The sequence below is a fragment of the Suricata suricatta genome, chromosome 6 (genome assembly GCF_006229205.1).
Source record: "Suricata suricatta isolate VVHF042 chromosome 6, meerkat_22Aug2017_6uvM2_HiC, whole genome shotgun sequence".
Lineage (NCBI taxonomy): Eukaryota > Metazoa > Chordata > Mammalia > Carnivora > Herpestidae > Suricata > Suricata suricatta.
This window is the reverse complement of record NC_043705.1, coordinates 16,699,658-16,722,095: the sequence shown is the minus strand read 5'-3', so window position 1 is coordinate 16,722,095 and position 22,438 is coordinate 16,699,658.

The window sequence follows — 22,438 nt, the reverse complement described above, 5'->3', positions numbered from 1 at the left end:
CAACAGATTAGATGGGAATCTACGCTGGTATCCGGGACGTGAGTCCATTTCCACCACCACCACGCAATCCACGCTGGTATCCAGGACGTGAGTCCATTTCCACCACCACCACGCAATCCACGCTGGTATCCAGGACGTGAGTCCATTTCCCCCACCACCACGCAATCCACGCTGGTATCCAGGACGTGAGTCCATTTCCACCACCACCACAGCGCAAACCTTGGGCAAGGAGCGGGAGGTTGTTAGTTATGCTCTACTGCTCGCTCTGGGCAAAAGTTTCTCGGGTAGCCTCTTTTGTCCTACCCTCAAGGAAATGCCTGATAAACACATCCCTACTAAAGGAAGAGTGGAGTGGTAAATCTCCAGAAGCATATCAAGATAGGGGCAGAGGAGGAAGCACGCTCATCACCCTGAGCGCATGTCCCCTCAGGCAACGTAAAGCGAGCCCTGTCTCCTTCCTTCAGCCACCCAAGCCCCCCTCATTTACGACAGAGAGAAACATCTTTTTTTCTTTTATACTTGGTATGAAGATAAATTCCCGGGCAATCTAAAAATGGATTCAAGAAGATTCTATACTGACTATAATTCTTACTTCTTCTGGCTATTTTGTGTTTTGTAGAAGTGCTTATTAATGAGCAGAGCTTTAAATAGGTACCTGATGAAGAGTGGTACCTATTTTCTCCCATTGTGTAATAGGCACAGTGATAAGTTATAGATAAGGACAACTAGGAAGCACAAGAAATAGGTGGGTGTTACTGTAGAAAATTAGCAAGCCATGAAGATTTTCATTTAAATAGTAACTTCTTCACATGAATTATAAAGCCATATTAATTAAAATGATGTTTCCCTAGACTACACAAACAATATACTTAACCCAGTAAGATATGATCTGTAGTTGATGAGGATTCTTACTGCCTCAAAGAATAGTATTTCTCTTGCTAGATTTTGTGGTCCCCCCCAGCCCCCCATGTTACATAACAGCCAAAAGGGGTTAGTAGTGGAGAACTGTCACTTACCAACAGGAAATTGGCAGATCACCTACCACATGAGTCGGTGTGACAAACTTTCTCTGCACAGGTAAGATTCCAAATCCTGGGATGCAGATCCCTTTGAGCATCATTCACGTGGCTCTTTGGTGCACGTTTATGAGGAACAAGATGCCCCCTCTGTCCTGCAGTGAAGCTCTCCTCACTGGAGCTCAGGAAGACCCAGAAGATAGGCTACAGTCAAACAGATGTTGGCATCAATTGAAAAAGAGTTTTAAAGCAGTAAGAGATGGAGACAATACTTTCAATCTAATGAACCTTGTTCTCAAGGTCAAGTAGCTCTGTCTTCATTCTAGCAGTACAGTTTCACATTTTAAAAAGAATGCTTCCATAAACTCCTGATTATCCCCAGCTGGAGTTCTTGCCGGCAGAGGCCTCCTAGGTTTCAAAAATCATGCCTGCCCACTCTCTCTCAGGCCTCTGCCATGCTTCTGGGAGAAAAACAGCTGCAAAGTCAACTGTCTAAGCAAGAGCCTAAAAGGTAGAGAGCACAAAAGAAAGCCAGGCATATTTATTATCTCAATTAAAAGCCCATGGCATGGACATAAAAACAGGAAAACCAGAGAGGACCATAAATGAACAGGGATGGGCAATTTGGCCACATCATCAAGTTCTCTGACTTAGCATCAAACCTTTTCCTGGAGAACATGCTGGGCCCTTCTCACCTCAAATGGGGTCGAAAGATGCTAAGGAAACCTTGAAGTTCTTATGGGGCAACCATCATGGTGATGGTGTTTTTATTTCTTGTTAAGTTTATTTATTTTAAGAGAGAAGGAGAGAAAGAATCCCAAGCAGGTTTTGCTCTATCAGCACAGAGCCTAAGACAGGGCTTGAACCCACAAACTGTGAGATCATGACCTGAGCCAAAATCGGGACTTACCCGATTGAACCACGTAGGCACCCCAGTGATTGTGCGTTCATATCTGAGCACTTACCTGTCTGTAAGAAGTGAATGACTAGGTTCTAGACACATTTTTTCCCCTTAATGCTATAGAACTGTTTTCTTTTTAAAGCAAATTGCATCAGAATTGTTTCACTACTTACCTTGACTCTGCTTCCTCTTCCATAGTAGCTCCGGTTCTCCCTGAGGAATAAAGCTGTGGAATCTGCTCGATAAATCCTTTAAAAGACAGGTAAAATCTTAAAAAATTGTTAGAGTGAATTTATACATATGACAACATGGATATTGCTTTAAATGGGGTTAAGGAAAATATAAAGAGAAAAGGGATCAAGTAAAAAGGGGAAAAGAAGAAACTGATTATTGAGAACTCAGCGCCCCTTTTGTAAATTAAATACACATCACCAACCCCACCATGACCAGAACTTCCCATAAGACTTCCCATTACCTTGTTTATACCTGGCACAGAGCAGCCATATAAACCAAAAACCTTAGTGAACCAAAGGCTTTAAGCATGAGACTATATAAGACTTTAGCTAAACAACATGAAAAGGTTGGAAAAGGAAACTGTAATTTTAAAAACAGTGAGTGATTCTTTTTTAATGTCACTGATGCTAGTAAAAAGCAATGCAGAGACCACTCACTTGAATGCATGAGAATGGCCAAATTTTGAAGTGTAGGTAACATCAAGTGGTGGTGAAGCTGCAGAGAGAGGAGGATTCAGGTAAATGGAAGTTAAAATCAGTAAAGCAAGGGTGCCTGGGTGGCTCAGTCAGTTAAGTGGCTGACGGGCTCTGGTCATGATCTCATGGATTCGTGAGTTTGAGGCGCACACCGGGCTGTCTCTGTCCCTCCCCTGCTCTCACATGTGTGTGGTCTCCATCTCAAAAATATTAAACATTTAAAAACATCAAAATCAGTACAGCAGTTCTAGAAAACAATCCCAATGTATTTAATGAAATATATTAGCTTAAGCTCTGTCAATAATACCACTCCTGGGGAAACACCTCTGAGAAATTCTCAGCCTGGTAAGCATCACAAAGAACGTGTTCCTTAATGGTCATACTTTCTTTGTGGTCATAGAGACTGGGAAGCCAACCAGATGCCCACCATGAAGGGAAGAGGTAAGAAAAAGACCATATATGTGTTCCATGGACAATGGGCAGGAGTTAGAAGCAGTAAACTTCATCCCTAGAACACGATTAATCTTCAAAACAATATTAAGTGAAAAAGGCAAGAAAAAATGAGATGTAAAGCTCAACTACTAACATAAGTTTTTAAAAATAGACATAGGAAACACCACTACTGACTTCCTAAGAGCACCAACTCATGTTCCGATGACAAGGACAACAGCGAGGCAGTCTATGAAAAGAACACAAGGGGCAAGAAGAAGGAAAGAAAGCTTTTTAAAATTAATCCGAGTATCATCCTGTATCTATTTTCTTTTCACACAAAGCAATTGTCAGTGCTCAAGTTAATTGGTATGGCCATTAGTGAAGAGCAAACTCAGGTGGCCTATTATTACTCAGCTCAATCACCAGCAACCAGGACGGTTTTGACCAGTAGTCACTTTATAGTTATGCTGTTTCTTGGTCATTGGCATCTATAATATTAGACAAGATGCACCTAAAATGACTGATATTTAAATACACAGCAATCACCCCAACCATCTGAAACAAAATATTTTCTATCCTCCCTTCTTCACACTCCCCCCATCTTTTTAATCACCTGGAAGGTGAGGTTTACAGGTAGAATTCTTGTCCTTGTCAGAGTTTGGTCTGAAACATGGGGACGTGGAGCTGGCTCTCCACACGTGTCCTCAGTTCTGTCTGGTTTTCATACCTGTGGCTTCCCAGCCAGCACGTCAAGTTCCAGCCACTTCTTCCCTGTCAGTCACAAGGCACAATGGGCACCCTGTGAGGAGAGGATCCCACCAGGCTGGTGCAACTCCCAGTCAGCAGCAGGGCCCCTGGGGAAAGGGCTGTGCAGGCCCCCAAAGCAGGCTGTTCAGGCAGGAAGTTCTGGGTCCTGAGCCTCAGTAGCACCTGGAAGGGAGGGTGTGGGGCCCTGAGTATACACGTCCTCTGGGCCTGCAGATCCTTCACCCTAGTAGGAGAAGCAAGTCCCTAAAGTGAGGTAGGGGTCCTCTTGTCTAGGACAAAGCACTTCTACACCACTGTGCTTAGGGACTGAGGGTTTTGTGTTCCTCCCAAATCCAGAGATTGAAGCCCTAAGCCCCAAGGTGAGGATATTTGGAGACAGACCTTTGGGCAGTATTTAGGTGTAGTGAGTGTGGGCACCCCCCTCCCCGCCCCATGATGGCATTAATGTCTTTACAAGAAGAAAAAGAGAACAAAAGAGAACAGAGCTTTTTCTCTCTACCGTGTGAAGACACAGGATGGAGGCCCTTACCTGCGACACTCTTGGACTTTGGTCTTGGAGCCTCTAGCACCCTGACAAATGAATCCCTGTGTCTAACCACCCGGTCTGTGGCTTTGTGTCACAGCAGCCCAAGCTGCCAGCAATGTGTTCCTTACGAGGCTCTCCATCAGCTCTGTGGGGAAGATGCAGCATACAGGCCAGCAAGGAGTTTCTGATAATAAATAGAGAAAGCCTGTGACAATTATAACTGATTTAGCTTTTTATTTACTGGGAACTCAGGCTACCAACATCTGGAATATCTTACTTGTGGGTAAATGATTACAAAAAGCAGCCTAATAACCTTCCAGCTTCTTCTGTAATTTATAAATAAAACTTGAAAATTATCAACATTAACTGATTTTTAAGTGGAAAAGGGAAAATGTTGGAACATTAAATGAAGACAGTTTTTGTCCACTGTTTGTCAAAATCCGTAATTAAACTAAATCTGTATTTTATTTTGGCTGCAATCTCTAAATAAAAACTGTTCTAATACTTATAAATTTATGACCAAATCATTTTTTATATTTTTGGTAGTAATTAAATAGTGTGCAGTATTTATTAAATCAACACAATTATTATAAATTATAAATATAGTCGAAGATTATGAAATTAATACTATAATATGGCCATTAATATATTCACCTCATAAAATAGCTTAGAATGTTAATAATTATGCAAAAAAGAAAGCACAATTACAATAATCCTTAATAGGCTCACAAGTATTTAATCTGGTGAAAGGAATAGACCCAAAATAAAACATTGTAAAATGCTGGTACAGCAGAAAGAGCATGAGTTTTATAGATTAACTTACCCTCACAACGTTTTAATGCTCTATCATTTGTGCAGTTAAGAACTATAGTTTCATTACCAGACTTTTTATGTTTGAGAGAGCAAGTGGGGGAGGGGCACAGCAACTCCCCATCAGGGTCCGTGCCATTGGCTCAGAGCCCAAGGCAGGGCTCAAACTCAGGAACCTCAAGATCATGACCTGAGCCGAGATCAAGAGTCAGACGCTTCACCAACTGAGCCCTGCAGACACCACTCTTTCCCAGACTCCTAACAGAATCACATGGACAAGTTAACTGACCTATGAGCCAGGCCTTCCTTGGCCATTTCTACTTCCCTGGTAGCCCCTTTCCTCACCACCCAGCTCTCAAATGTGCTGCAATAGCCCTCAATAAATCTCGTCTACTCTTATCTAGTAACATCTTATTGGTGCCTCTCTCTTATATTTATCTAGCACTCAGGCCAAGGAAGGATCATTAGAAGAGGCGTCTGAAGACTAAAACTAGAAAGGGCACTTAGCAAAGCTACAATGGTTTTAGGCAAAGCCTAGCAAATTTTACTCTGTCATTCTCTTTCCTTCTGGGGACAGATGCAACAAAGAACAATGTTCAGAGGATTTGTTCCTGCTAGCTGGTATCCTTCAAAGACCTCATGTAGATGGTCACCTAAGGTGCTTTTTAAAAAATTTTTTAATGTTTATTTTTGAGACAGAGCATAAGTGAGGGAGGGACAGAGAGAGGGGTAACACAGAATCTGAACCAGGTTCCAGGCTCTAAGCTGTCAGCACAGAGCCTGAGGTGGGGCTCGAACCCATGGACTGTGAAATCATGACCTGAGCTCAAGTCGGACACAACCAACGGAGCCACACAGGCGCGCCAAGGTGCTTTTTGATTAACACAGTGGTCTCTAGATAGAATATGTTAATGAGGACTATGGTTTGTGGAAGGAAGTTCTCTGCACCCCTCTCCCATGTCTGTCATTAAATGTTATTGGTCATTTAACTTACCACCAGGATCTTTTAGGTCTCAGGGCAAATTGAGTATTCTTGGAACAGCATCTCTCTGTTTAGGACAAACAGGGAAAACTGATTTGGCCTCTTCCTAAATACACAACCAACAGGCATCAGTTCAATCCAACACATACTTACTCAGCACAGTCTCTGTGCCAGGCACTGGGGGCACAGGAGTGAACTAGAGAGACGTGGCCTCTGTCTTCAGGGGTCTCTCAGACTAAGAGGAAAGGGCACATGTGACGGAGGCAGAATGGCAAAGACTGGACCTGCACTACGCATTTCATCCGGCAAATAACTGAGTGGTAACGGTGTTTACATGACCTGTATTCAGATGTCAGAACTGAGGATCCAAAATGCAGATGTCACCGAAGTTCAGAAACTGCCACCTCCCACAGCACTCGGTGCACAGATGAGCCTCACGTCTTCCCCTCGCCCTCAGTGCCCACTCGGGCCACAGGACTGCTGGGGGAGGGGCCACTCCACAGAGGAACAGTTCTAGGCTAAGGGGGTCTGCCGCAACCCACCAAAAAATTAAGATGAAAAAAATCTGCCTTTTTCATGCCTATTTATAGTCTATATTTCATTTTTCCTTACACTGTAAGGCAGAAACAGATTCTATGGTCATCTTTTCAATTTGTCTCAGAATGTACTTCCTTCTCCCCCAAAACGACCAGATTTTTAACAGTGAGCCTGTTGTATTCCTTGAAGGGATGGGAGAGAAACTGGCCACCAGCTCTACAAACAGCTTATTTCGTTGCACGTACGTGTTCGAACTCTGTACAAGTCTTCCCCAAACCTTCAAGGACCTATTATCTCCATTTACCTTGGTTAGATTTTTCTATTTTGCTTCCTCATAAGCTCTTCATCTCCCACCTGATCATCTTTCCCTGCAGCCTGAGATTCTTTATTCTGTTGGGCACTCGTGACAACTGGGGACACTACACTTTCCTGGCTGCCAGCCATGGAATTTGCAACACTTTTTAGAAAAGGCTTTTGCAATTTTTACTCTTGTCATTTGCTTCACATCTGTGGCTGATGCAGGAAGAACAAAGCTCCGGCAATTTGCTCCCGCTGTCTGGCTTACGGCAGAGCCTTCCAAATTTCTGCTCGCCCTATCCACGCCCCAGCAGGTTGCTCAGTTTCCTCTCTAGCCTGGGCGGCACCACTGTACCGAAGGAGGGCATTTCTCATGCTCTCAAGACTTTTTAACCCAGCCCACTTACCTGGATTCCCAATAGGTATTTAGAACTTCTTTCAAGCAGGAAATCCCAGGCCTTTTATAAAAATGGAGTGGCTTGGAGGGGTTTGCTGTGAAAGAGACCTGAGCTGGCGTGCTCACTCTGCCCAGGACTAACTGTAAGACTATGGACAAGAGTTTTACCTCTCTAAGTCTTACGGGGTTGAGTTTTGCCCCACGTGTACAAAAGGAAGAAAAGCACCTCTCTCACATTACTGTGACAATGGACTGAGGCAATACTTGAGTCTGGTATATAATAATCATTCTGCAGTAATGTTCTGCAGTATTACTTAGAGACAACTAACGATATGCCTATCATTGAACAACTGTGGACAAGACCTTTCCCAGGTGCAATGTGAAAGAAAGAAAAAAATCCCATCTACTGAGTACATATTATGTGGCCACCCTTAAATGTGTATTTTAATCATCATGTAAAGTGAATGATTGCTGTCTTTACAAAGGGTGTAATGGCATGCATGCAGTAATTATATTCTGCAAGGTCTGTGAGAAGTGCTGGACCCAAATGCCTTCACAAGGAACTCAATGAAAGGGATGGGGGGAGGAGCAGACATGCATAAGCCTCGTGGCTCATGTTCATGTCTCGACCCCAGATTCAGAATCACATCTGAAACAGGCATTCAGGAAATGCCATCTTGATTATTATAAAGATGAACTCTATAGTTGACTAGTGATAGAAATCTAACTCAGTCTACCTTTGAGCCAAAAAGGGACTTGCTTGACTTACACAACTAAGAGGTGGTCGGGTGGAGTGAGGATCCATCTTCCCACATGGCTGCACCCACGTGCTCCAGTCATGCCACGAGAAAGCAGACACTTGGCTCTAATTTCTTCTAGGCTGGCTTCATTCTGAGGCTTTCACTCTATGTTGGCCAATGCAGTTCTGGGCTGACAGCCTTATGTTCAGCAGGAACATCTAAAAGATCATTTTGGGAAAATTCCAGAATTTTATCTCCCTGGACCAGCTCAGGGCATGTACTCAATATTGAAATAATCACAAGGCTAGGAAGAGGCGCTATGCCAGGTGGGTAGTTCTGGACCCCTTCCACACCTTACGCCAGAAACTCAAGTCGACAGACTGAAAGCCTCTGGATAGGTGCGAGAAGAGGTGTTTCCCCCAAAGAAAGCCTAATTAGGCTACTCGTTTCCCAGTGCTTTTGGCTGTGGCAAAAGCAATACAACACAGAGTTATCGTGTGGTCTGAATTACGGACCTTGAAGAATTGGTAGGATTTACATAAGCACAAAAGGAACAGAACAACACTACAAGGCTCTATACTCAGATGTGTACGAGGAAGCATCACTCCTACTATAGGGCCTCAGACTGTGAAGCCAACATAAAGCTAGATGTCAGTGGAAACTGAGGATAGAGCAAAGTGTGTCTGGTTTGGTGGAAATGTGGATGTTACTGCAGCTCTCTCTTGCTGCGTGTATGTAACAAACCACACCAAAACATAATGAGTTGCTTAAAGCAATGACAGGTCCTTTCAGCTCCACTGGGTTTCGGTAGGCTCTCATCAAAGGCCAGGGACTGAAATAATCTCAAGGCTCATCAATCCCATGTCTGGTAGTTGATGCTAGATGTTGGCTGAACCTTAGTTGGGACTAAGGTCATACTGGAAGAGGTCCTGCTTGTTTGGCTTCCCCATGTTGGGATGTCTGGGCTCCAAGAGCCAGCGTCTCAAGGTAGACTGCGTAGCCAGTATCACCGTTCATAACTTAGTATTTGTTCTTGTACGGGACTCCAGTACTGATTGGCAGTGATTACTGTGGCCCCTCTAAACTTTGTGGTTGACCTAAACTCTGCATGTCCAATGACAAGATTACAGGGCTACCTGAGAGGGCAAGCACTGGAGGAAAAAAACAATGAATGGAGGATTTATGATGCTTTAGGAAACAACAGGAAAGGATACATATGTGTAAAATGTATCACAATGGAGAAAACCCCCAGAAAATGTTAAGTGATACCTGATCTCTTATATTAAATGCAATACATGAAAAGTGAAAGTATGATTGTAAATGTTGAGATCATTATTTATGTAGAGAAGTGACTCCTTTTTTCTGCTTCCCTATCATTTTTACGGACTGATGGGATCACATGGAGAGCACCCAGATAATTTTCCCATATCACGATTTGTACCTCAGTCCTATCTGCCAGGCCTCTTTTGCCATGAAAGGTAATATGTTCATGGTACCTGTAGATGATATTTTTTCTTTGAGAGAAACAGGATTCTGCCTGCCACACTTAAGTCTAGGCTTATAGAAAAATGCAAAATTCTTGGTAATTGCTAGGGACTGAATTGTGCCCTCATAAGAAAAATTATACGTTAAATCCTTAATCTGCAATGTGACAGTATTTGGAGGTGGAACCAAATGTTGGAGATAATTAGGTTTAGATTATGTCATGAGCATGAGGCCCTCACATGCAAAGACACAAGAAGGTGCCCATCTACAGAGCAGGAAGAAAGTTGTCACCAGAGACTAACAATGCTGGCACCTTGATTTTGGACTTCCAGCCTTCAGAAATTTGTGAAAACACATTTCCCTTTTATAAGCCACCTACTATAATTTTTTGAGGGCAGCCCTAGCTGACCAAAGCAGTAATTTAAACTCCCTTAGGGGAGCCTGGGTAGCTCAGTCATTTAAGCATCTGACTTTGGCTCAGGTGATGATCTCATGGTTTGTGAGTTTGAGCCCCACATCATGCCCTTGGCTGTCAGCATAGAGTCTGCTTCGAATCCTCTGTCTCCCGCTCTCTGCCCTGCCCCCACCTGCACTTGTGTGTGCTCTCTCTCTCTCAAAAATAAAAAGAAACATTTAAAAACCTACCTTAAATAGTGATTGTCACATATTTAACTATCTGTTTCCTAGTTCTTTTATAATTCATATCAGTTTTCCTAAATATTTTCTTTCCAAGCAGGAGAGGCAATGTAATAATACTAGACCACTATTATCTTCAACAGCTTTTTTTAAATTCTCAGAATATCCTTCATTTAGTAGTAAGTCATTTGTAATTCTAAATTTTAGCAAAGTCGGTCAAGGGGAAAAGGAAGTCTCTTCAATAAATGGGTATTGGGAAAACTGGAGAGCTACAATACAAAACAATGAAACTAGACTACTATACCATGCATACAAATTAACTCAAAGTGAATTAAAGACTTGAACTTTAAGACCTGAAACTGTAAAACTCATAGAAGAAAACATAGCTGGTAGGCTCTTTGACAGTGATTTCTTTTTTTTTTTTTGGACCTAACACCAAAAGTAAAAGCAACCAAAGCAAAAACAAAAGCTTTTTAAACTAAAAAGCTTCTACACAATGGAAACCAAAAAAATAAAGAAGCAACCTACCAAATAGGAAAAAATATTTGCAAATCTTCTACCTTATAGGGTGCTAATATCCACAATATAAGAAGAACTTAAATTCAGTAGCAAAAAGGAGAAAGGTTCTGAGTAGACATTTTTCTACAGACATACAGGACACTAATGATGCTCAGAATTATTAATCACCAAGTAAATGAAAATCAAAACCATATGAACTATCACCTCATACTGTTCAAAAAAAAAAGAGCAACCACAAATAGCTACTATCAAAAGGACAGGATATAACCAGTGTTTGGGATGATGTGGAGAAAAGGGAAGGCTCGTGCACATGACATCCCCCGGGTGGGAGTGTAAACTGTAGAGCATCCATGCAAACAGCAAGCAGGGTCATCAAAAAATACAAATGGAACCACCATATGGTCCAGCCACTTTGGGGTATTTGTCTGAAGGAAATGAAAACACTAACTCAAAAATATACCTGCACTCCCATGTTTCAGGTGACATTATTTACAAAAGCCCAGATATGGAAACAAGTTGAGTGTCAATGGATTAATTCATAAAGAAAATGTGTGGTATATATACATACACAATACATTACTGAGACATAAAAAAGAATGCAGTCTTGCCATTTGTGATGACATGAGGAATCGTGAAGGCATCAAGCTACGTGAAATAAGTCAGAGAAAGACACATACTGTAGGACCCCAAGACAGACATAGATATAGAGAATGGACACGTGGTTGCCAGAGCTGGAAGATGGGACAAAATGAGGGGGGTGAAACCTCCACATTCTCAGAATATAATGTACAGCATGGTAACTATAGATTAGAATACTGAATTATTTCAATTTTTATCTAATTTGAAATATATGAAAGTTAATAAGAGAAAAAAAATTTAAGATTCCCTTCAATAAAAATTGAAAGTATGTGGGTTGATGGAAGTTACATGGACTGACTGGGGATCTTGTCACTATATATACTTAAACTGAATCATTATTCTGTGTACCTGAAATGAGCATAACGTTATAGGTTAATTATATTTCAATTAAAACAAATAAAATATAGATTCCCTGGCCAACTGCTCTAAATCTGATTCATTTGGTTCTAGTTCCATACTGAAATCATCTAGGGAGTTTCTAAAAATACCAATGCCTATGTCCTACCCCAAGGCATTTCAATCACAACTTTCTCCTCAGTCCCTGTTTCTCAACTGGAGGTAACTGTGTTCCCCAAGGGATGCATTTGGCAGTTTCTGAATATATATTTGATTGTCACATTTGAGGAACAGGGATATGCTACTGGCATCTAGCAGGTAGATGCCAGGGATGTGGCTAAACATCTTACAATACCACTGCCACGAATAAAGATTACCCAACCCAAAATCTCAGTGGTGCCAAGTTGAGAGATACTTTGTGTGATTCTAACGTGCACCAAGAACTGATAAACACTATTCTGACTTTCCTTCCTTCAAAAGCTCTTTATTCTTTTTTTAAATTTTTTTTAATGTTTTATTTATTTTTGATACAGAGAGAGACAGCATGAGAGGGGGAGGGGCAGAGAGAGAAGGAGACACAGAACCAGAAGCAGGCTCCAGGCTCCTAGCTGGCTGTCAGCACAGAGCCCGACGCGGGGCTCGAACCCACGAGCGTGAGATCTGACCTGAGCCGAAGTCGGAGGCCCAACCGACTGAGCCCCCCAGGCACCCCAAAAGCTCTTTATTCTTAATGAAACACAACTTTAAACAAAGTTCTGTGATGAAAACCAAGACTAAGGACCAAGAAAAATAGGATGATTTGATAGCTAACATTCTAACATTTAGAATTTTCCTTCCTTTGAAGTTTTATAATTGGGCTTTATTAACCCCTGAACACGGGGGTACAGGGTTGACAATAATAACTATGAATTGTACACTTATGTGCAAAGTGGGTACACAACCTCATTGAATTCTTACAGCTATCTTGTAAAACACCTACTATCACCCCTATTTTGTAGCTGAGGGTACAAAGCTAGCTAACTTCTCAACGTCACCTTTTTTTCTAGTTTTTTACATTGCTATTATTTTTATTTTTGAGAGAGAGAGAGCGTGCGTGAGTGAGCAAGCATGAGCAAAGGAAGGGCTAAGAGAGAGGGACACACAGAATCTGAAGCAGGTTTCAGGCTCTGAACCATCAGCACAGAGCCCAATACAGGGCTGGAACACATGAACAGTGAGATCATGACCTGAGCCAAAGTCAGACGCTTAACCAAGTGAGCCACCCAGGTGCCCCTAAAGTTTTTATTTAAATTCCAGTTAGTTAAAGTACAGTGTAATGTTAGTTTCAGGTGCATGATTTTTTGATTTAACACTTACACCACTTGGTGCTCATCACAACAAGTGTCTTCCTTAATACCCATCTCTGTTTTACCCACCCCACCCCACCCCACCCCACCCCACCCTCAGGAACCCTTAGTTAAGAGTGTTATTTCTTGCTTTTCCTCTTTTCCCACCTAGGCTCATTTATTTCTTACATTACACATGAGTACAATCATATGGCTATTTGTCCTTCTCTGACTGACTTATTCTGCTTAACATTATACTCTCTAGCTCAATCCACATTGTTGCAAATGGCAAAATTTCATTCTTTTTTATGGTTGAGTCATATTCCATTGTGTGCCCCTAGGTATGTGAATATATGCATATATATGTAAATATATATATTCATCACGTCTTTATCCAGTCATCCAATGGACATTTGGGTTTTCATAATTTGGCTATTGTAGATAAACATCAGGGTGCATATACTCCTTTGAATTAGTAATTTTGATTTCTTTAATAGTAGCACAATTTCTGGATCGTAGGGTAGTTCTATTTTCCATTTTAAATTTTGTGACAAACCTCCACACTGTTTTCCTGAGTGGCTGCACCAGTTTGCTTTCCCACCAACAGGACCCGAGATTCCCCTTTCTTCACATCCTAGCTACCACCTGTTGTTTCTTGTATTGTTGATTTAGCCATTCTGACAGGTGTAAGGTAATACTTTATTGTCGCTTAGAGTCATAAACACTCAGAGTCTTCCCATCTCATCTCCTTAACATGTCTGCTTCAAAATAAGGTCACACTGCTTAAGGCTTTGCCTTGTAGTGTGGGTATCAAAAACTGCTATTTAAGTTAATGCTGAAAAACATGTTGATAATTCCTTCAAATTTAGAGAAAATACTTATGATAGGAGTAAGTGGACTGGCAACTGTATTAAAAGTCATTATTAGGTTTGGTTTAGGCTGTATAGTCTTTTTTCTTTCATTTCAACAGGTCTCTGTTCTTTTTATAAAAAGCGTGTGTGTGTGTGAGAGAGAGAGAGAGAGAGAGAGAGAGAGAGGGAGAGGGAGGGAGGAGGGAGAGAGAGAGTGGGAGGGAGGGAGGGAAAGGGAGAGAGAGAGAGAGAGAGAATGAATCCCAAGCAGGCTCCATGCTGTCAGCACAGAGCCTGATGCAGGGCTTGAATTCACAAACTGTGAGAACATGACCTGATCTTAAATCAAGCATTGGACACTTAACCAAATCAATTACAAGAAAACAATATGAGGGAAAACAAATGTGTGGACCCCAAACAACATGCCGCTAAATAAACAATGGGCCAAAGAAGACACTGAAAAGGAAATTAAAAAATACATGGAGACAAATCAAAATGTTTACATTTTGGAATGGTTTGGAATGGTCTGAAATCTCTGGGATTCAGCAAAAACAATTTTAAGAGGGAAACTCATAGTAATAGAAGACTACCTCAAGAAAAGGAAAATTCAAAAAAAATTAACTTTACACCTAAACTAACTAGAATAAGAAGAACAAAGCCCGTAGTTAGCCAAAGGAAGGAAGTAGTAAAGATGAGAGAAGCAAATGAGACAGAGACTTAAAAAAAAAAAAAAAAGGAAAGATCAGTGAAATCAAGAGCTTATTCTTTGAAACGATAAACCAAATTGATAAACATTTAGCCAAACACATCAAGAGAGGACCCAAATTAATACAATCAAAAATATAATAAAAAATGTCAAATATAAATAATTACAAGAGAATATTATGAAAAAATATATGCCAAAAAACCCTGGAAAAGGTAGAAAAAGAGGATAGATTCCTAGAAACACATAATCTTCCAAAACTCTATCAGAAAGATAGAGAAAACTGAACAGACTGATTACTACTAATGAAATTGAATCAGTAATCAAAAAATCAACAAACAAAAGTCCAGGACTAGAAGGATTCACAGGTAAATTCTACCAAACAATAAGGAATAGTTAATACATAGTCTTCTTGAACTGTTCCAAAGAATAGAAGAGGAAAGAAAACTTTCAAATATGTTTTACAAGACCAGCATTACATTATTACACTGATACCAAAACCAAAGATACTCAAAAAAAAAAAAAAAAAAAAAGACATTACAGGCCAATATCCCATCCCCAATGAAATCCCAGATGGAAATGTCCTCAATGAAATATTAGCAGCCCACATTCAACAAGACATCAAAAGGATCATTCACCATTAGTACAATTTATTCCTATGATGCAAGAATGATTCAATATTTGCAAATCATTGTGATATATCACCTCAACATGAGAAAGGAAACAAAATCATATGATCATCTCAATATGTGTAGAAACTGCATTTGACAAAATTCAACATCCATTCATGATAAAATGTTTCCACAAAGTGGGTTTAGAGGGAACATATACAGTAAAGACCATATATGACAAACCCATAGCTAACATCATGCTGAGTAGTGAGAAACTTAGCTTTTTTTCTAAGATCAGCAACAAGATAAGGAAGTCCACTCACCACTTTATTCAGCATAGTACTACAAGTCCTAACCACAGCCATCAGGTAAGAAAAATAAATACAAGGCATCCACATTGGTTAAGAAGAAGTAAAACTATCCCTATTTGCAAATGGCATGATAGTATGCATAGAAAATCCTAAAGACTCCAATAAAACACTATTACAAGTAATCAATTCTTTCACTTAAGTTAAAAAATACAAAATTAATATACAGAAACTTGTTGCATTTCTCTACAGTAATAACAAAGTAGAAAGAGAAAGTTAAAAAACAATTCAATTTACAGTTGGACCAACAAGAATAAAATACCTAAGGATAAACTTAACCAAGGAGGTTAAAGACCTCTCTGAAAACTATAAAACACAGATGAAAGAAATTGAAAGTGATACAAATAAAGGGGGAAATGTTCTATGTTCATGGATTAGAACAATTAATATTAATTATTAATATCATTAACCTATACTACCCAAAGCAATCTACAGATTCAGTGCAATCTCTATAAAAATACCAATAACATTTCTCACAGAGCTAGACCAAATAATGCTAAAATTTGTATGGAACCACCAAAGACCCCAATTAGCAAAAGCAATTTTGAGAAGAACAAAGCTCAAAGTATCACAATCCTGTATTTCAAAGTACTCTACAAAGCGGCTGTAAAGAACACAATGCTGGCATAAAAGAGACGCCTATATCAATGGAACAGAAGAGTCCATAAATAAACCTACATCTATATGTTCAATCAATCTATGTCAAAGTGCTGGGGAAAATGCACCGCTCCATGCAAAACAATGCAAGTATACCACTCTCCTACATCATACACAAAGATAAACTCAAATTGTATTAAAGGTCTAAAGGCGAGTCTTGAAAATATAAAATTACTAGAAGAAAACATAATTAGGCAGTTATCTCTTTGACATGAGCCTCAGCACCATTTTTCTAGATCTTTCTCCTCCCAAAGGGAACAAAAAAGAAAATTAATTATTGGAAATACACTAAAATAAAAATCTTTTGCACAACAAACACAACTGTCAGCAAAATGGAAAGGCAATCCACAGAATGGGAGAAGACATGCACAAATGACATATCTGTTAAGGGGTTAATATCCAAAAAATATAAAGAACTTATACAACTCAACACCAAGAAATAAACGTACAAAAAGAAGGTAACCCAATTTAAAATTGGGCAGAGGACATGAGTACACATTTTTCCAAAGAACAGATATGCACGGCCAACAGACACATGAAAAAACGCTCAGCATCACTAATCATCAAGACATACAAATCAAACTCAAAATGGCCCATATAAAAAAGATAAGAAATAATAAGTGTTGGCAATATACTCAACCATAAAAAAGAAAGAGAACTTGTCATTTGTGATAACATGGATAGGCCTAGAAAATATCATGCTAAGTGAAATAATCACAGGAAGGAAAGCATTATAAGATTTTGTTTGTATGTGGGAAAAAAAATCAAACAAAGTGGAAAAGGCATGGGGTAGATGGATGGACAAAGTAGGTGAAGGGGATTAAAAGGTACAGTCTTCCAGTTTTAAAATAAAGAAGACATGGGATGTGATGAAATAAGACCGAGGGAATTTTAATCAGCAGTATTTTAACACCTTTAAATCGTGAGAGAGGCTGACTACACTTATTCTGGTGGCCAACTCACAATGTATATAACTATCAAATCATTGTTATATACTGAAACGAATACAGTGGTGGATGTCTGTTCTTCTTCATTTAAAAAAAAATCTTGACTTTATTTTGTGATCACTTAAGCATTTTTTAACACTATTCCTCTTGCACCTTAGCATATCTGCCAATAAGGTATCCATGAAAAGATAATAAAAGAGCATGTTTTTGATGCAAAGAATACCGAAAGGAAACCACAAGACTATGTCCAGAATAGCAAAAGTATGAGATCCTGGCAGCTAGCCAGATTCTCTAGCAAAAAGCCACAGAGATTTCCTGATCATTAACAAACCGCATGACCTCAGCTTTACCCTAACTGCGGGAAGGGAAGGGAGAAAGTCATCTAGATGGGGGCGGGGGATGGGTCTAAGAGTCTCTCTGGAGTCACACTGCCAAGAGTATCAAATGTGCAGAACACAGGTGGCTGCAACTTGGGGGAGGGGATGCGTCTTCTCCCTTCTCTTTCTATCCGCACCTATCTTCCTTTCAGTGTCTGTTACACCTCTCTTATATTCTGTGACATTTATTAAAGCAGGTAACAGGAAATATTATCTCAGAAACTAAAAAGCCATCTAGAGGATTTTAGCTCCCACATCTTCTGCTGAAAGTGCTCACCTTCTTCTCATTCAGCATCTCTAAAGCATTTCAATGCACACTGGGGATGTCTTCCCCAAAATTCCAACCCTCGTTCTAGTCTGAGGCTTTGCTACAGAGAACCTGCTTCCACTTCACCAGGAGAGCCTTTCACATACTGATTAATGCCCATCACACACAGCCTCTTCAGTCTTTGCTCAAAATAGCATCCTTCTAACCGCTCATGTTCTCCCCACTTTGCCTGAACGCTTCCCGACCAACACGCCCTCCTCTCAGACCTCTGCTGCTTCTGGACCTGCTGAGAGAGGTAGAGAGCTCTCAAGGAGGAGACTCCGTGAAAGCCTGTAATTATTTCCTAGGGTTGCGATAATAAATAACCACAACGTGAACAGCTCTAACTCCAGGGATTTATTGTCTGACTATTCCAGGGGCCAGAAGTCCAAAAGCAAGAGGCTGGCAGGGCCACGCTCCCTCTGCAGGCTCTAGGGAGAGGTTTGCTCCAGACCTGTCTCCTAGCTTCTGGTAATTTCAAGCATTATTCTAAGACAACTCCAGTCTTCAATGACATTCTCCTTCTGTGTGTGTCTCTGTCCAACTTCCTCCTTTCTATAAGAATACCAGTCATATTGGATTGGGGTCCACCCTACTTCAGCATGACCTCACCTTGACTATACTGGCAACCACCCTATTTTCAACTAAGGTCACATTGTGAGACACTGGAGGCTAAGGTTTCACCATATGAATTTAGAAGACACAATCCACCCCATAGCAGAACAGTAGAATAGGCAAGTCCCGATGCTGTTCAACTCATTTGGCATTGATGGGAAAGCCAGCCCTTCTGCTTTTGGGTGTAACATTCCAAACACTCCTCCTTAGTCCGCTGGCCTGAGTCACGTACTGCTCAAGCCCCATACCAACCCCCCACTCCCTGCACCCACCTTTCTGTTAACCAGCCAACTTGAGTGGCCCATAGAAGATGTTTGTGATCACTTTCACTTAGCCTTCACATGTCATTTTATACAGACCCTCTCTCCATGTTGCCCTGTGTATGGATTCTTTTCCAAAGTAACTGTGTATTTGGGCTTAAGTCTAGTTTGATCTCAACTGACAACTCAACTATCTGTCTCTTATTTGGCCTTTCTTGTTAAGTTCTTTTTCAAAGGCGGATCATGATTCACATTTACCCTTCACAACTTTCTCACATGGGGTTTCTATTCTCAGCACAGGTTATGCATTGCTCCCTTCCTGCCATGCCCTGTCTGCTTTTTTTGTTGTTGTTGCTTCTCTCTATTGTTCTGATGCTAGAGTCCTTAGACAAAGAAGCCAAAATCACTCCAATCTCTATGACTGACAGGATTACACACCCCAAGAACTCAATTTATTTCTTCCAAGGCTCTTATAAAAGGAAATCTAACATACCCCATGATTCACTCCATTCTCCTTCTCTTTGATCATATATTTAGTAAAGTCTCAATTTTCATCTTCCTAGATTTTGGACTTCATGTGTAAAGTCTGTGATCTCAGATGGCATGCCTATTCATTTTTTTTCCTGTTGGGCTCTCATTTTCCCTAAGCGGAACCCAAAGGCAATTGACAAAGATTCGTGTTTTTTAGAAGGTATCTTGCCTGGTGCCGGTTTCACCAGTGGATATTAAATGAGTGCCTCAAAGCCTAATGTGCACCGTGACGTCGTGTTATGTGGAGAAGAAAATCACAGGTGTCTCCATAGCCTTTGTCCTGTTCTTTCGTGGCGTCTACATTCAAATTAGGCCCTGTATTGAGCTGGTCTTCCAGAGCAGTCCAGGCACTCCTGACGTGGCGTGTGTATTAAAAATTCCTATTTTCCTCCTGTGTTAGGACTTTGTGGTCCAGACTTTGATTAAAGACAACCATTACCAATCTTTGAAAATAAAAATTTCTCCTAAAACTGTGTTTTATTGCTCAACTTGTTGGGATTCTTGGTGATAACAAATGGCTCAAAAGTAGGTAACATGACGATAGTGAAAGCTGCCAAACATGTCAAATCCAAAGTAAAATAACCAAACTGGAACCAATGATAGATATGTATATATAATGTGCATTTCCAAGTATTTGAAAAATTTCATACAACGGTACTGCACTAGCATTCAGTTCAGGGGCAAGAGACTAAGCGAGGGACGAAGTGATGTACAGTACCGACCAAAGTTAAAATGTTGCAATATAAGTCTTAGGTTTATGACATCCTAGAGTGATAACAATTTGGACTTACCCTGGACAGGGGGTTATTAGTTGGTAATTTAGTCAGCAGTGAGTTTAGAAAAGTAATGAACACAAGCCAGAGTTCACTTGATGTAGGAGTGAATGAGGATGAGTACAACACAGGTCATGATAGACTAATCTTTGGGGATGTTGGCTGGAAGGCAAGAGGCGATGTAGGCCAAAAGAAACAAAGTTTAAAGTAGAGTTTAAGAGAATTATATTGATAAAGACACATCAGTTTTCTCCTGGTCACTCTTACTAGCAAGGCAGAAATTCTGTAAGATCCAGGGCTAAATAGGTCTTCAAATTACTGAAGGCCTAGTGCTTCTAGACTATGGGCTCTCAACACTGCTGTGCAGTAGAATCATTTGAAGGATTTCTTAAAAAAAGAAAAATACCAATGCTCTTTTCACCACAGAAAATCTAATGTAATGGTTCTGGTTTGGGGCTCAATCATCAGTAGATTTAAAGACTTTCAAGGCAGCTCCAACTGAGAATCACTACTGTGGGGTAACATTTCCCAAATGAACCAAGCACAGGGCTGGTCCAGTAGGATCCTCTACAAAGAATGGCCCTGTGTACAGTACATGCAGGCAGCTCCTTATGGTGCATGTGCTCCTGACAGCTCACCAATACGTTAGCCTTCTAAATGCTCTGAGAAGTCCTGCAGCAAAGAAATTGCCTTTCTTTAGTTGATCTGTGATGATCACGTTGAGTAACTTTGCCTTGAAAACAGCTGTCCAGAGTAGAGGTTTTCTAACTGTTAACTTATACGTAACAATTTTCCCTATCCTCTGCCTTCACCAAAGGTCATCCTGAACAAGTTTGAAGATACTCAGTTTTCATTTATGTGGGTATATAGGTTTATAGTAAGGGTTATCTGACAAAAATGTTTAAGACATAATGTATCTTGGGACTAGTCAGAAGTCCAGACATAGCCAGATGCCTTTTGAGAGTCCAGGACTAGGACTGGAGAACACCAGAGTGAGCAGGGTCTCATGGCCCCAGGCATGCTGCTTTTGGGGTCATTTGCCCTTAGTCACCAAATACTAGGGAAGCAGGATCACAAGGTTTACTTGTCAAGAAATGGGCAGTGGACAGGGCAGCTCATCAAGAGGCAACCTAGAAGTGATAGCACAGAGCCTGGTACAAATGGGAGGGAGATCTGTTTCTTCTGATTTGGGAGCATGTTAGGAGACCTCTCTGGTAACAAAAATGCTGACCTTTTTCTCCCCCTGCATAAACCAGAGCTGCCAGTGGGAGGCAATGCTCCACGGACACTCACCACCGAACCTGCTAGTAATGTGGCCCACTCTCTTGTGGTCACTCTCCTTAGAGCCGGCCTGCCTGGGTCTCACTAACACCACCGAAAGCAAGCATAGCTTCAACAGGCAGAGTCCGTACAGACATCTGGAATGAAAGAAAAAGTGACTCAGACACAAAAGCAGGACGCAAGCAATACACCTAGAAGATGCCCCTGAGGTGCCAGGATCTGGTAGATAGGGGACCCTGCACTACAGGCACGATTGGACCTTTCCTCATAAAGCCACTACTTTCAAGAGCAGACGACACTGGTGACTGTGCTGACACACAGACACCAACACAGAGAGGTAGACAAAATGAGGAAACCGAGAAATATATCTCAAATGAAAGAATAGGACAATAGTGAACAAGAGATCTAAGCAAAACAGAAATAAGTAATAGACCTCATACAGAATTTACAGAAATGATTGTAAAGATACTCACTGGACTTTAGAAAAGTGTGGAGTACATCAGTGAGACCCTTGACAAAGAGATTAAAAAATAAGAGAGATTGTGGCTCCTGGGTGGCTCAGTCAGTTGAGCGTTTGACTTTGGCTCAGGTCATGATCTTGCGGCTCAAGATTCAAGCCCCACATCGGGCTCTGTGCTGACAGATCAGAGCCTGGAGACTGCTTCAGATTCTGTGTTTCCCTCTCTCTTTCGCTCTCTGCCCCTTCCCCGCTCATGCTCACTCTCTCTTTTTTCTCTTTCCCTCAAATATAAAATAAAACATAAAATAATTTTTAAAATATCACAGAGATTAACTCAATAAATGAAATTAAAAATATAATAGGTAGAGTAAGTAGTAGGCCATAGGAACTCTCTGTGATCTGGAGGATAGAGTAATGGAAAGCAATCAAGCTGAACAGGCTAGAGCCAAATACTGCAAAATGAGAGACTTAGAGAACTCAGTGACTCCATTAGGCATAATAATATTTGCATTATAGGGATCCCAGAAGGAGAAGAGAGATAAAAAGGGACAGAAAATGTGTTTGAAAAAATTACAGCTGAAAACTTCCAGAATCTGGGGAGGGAAACAGAGCTCCAAATTCAGAAGGCACTGAGATCCTCA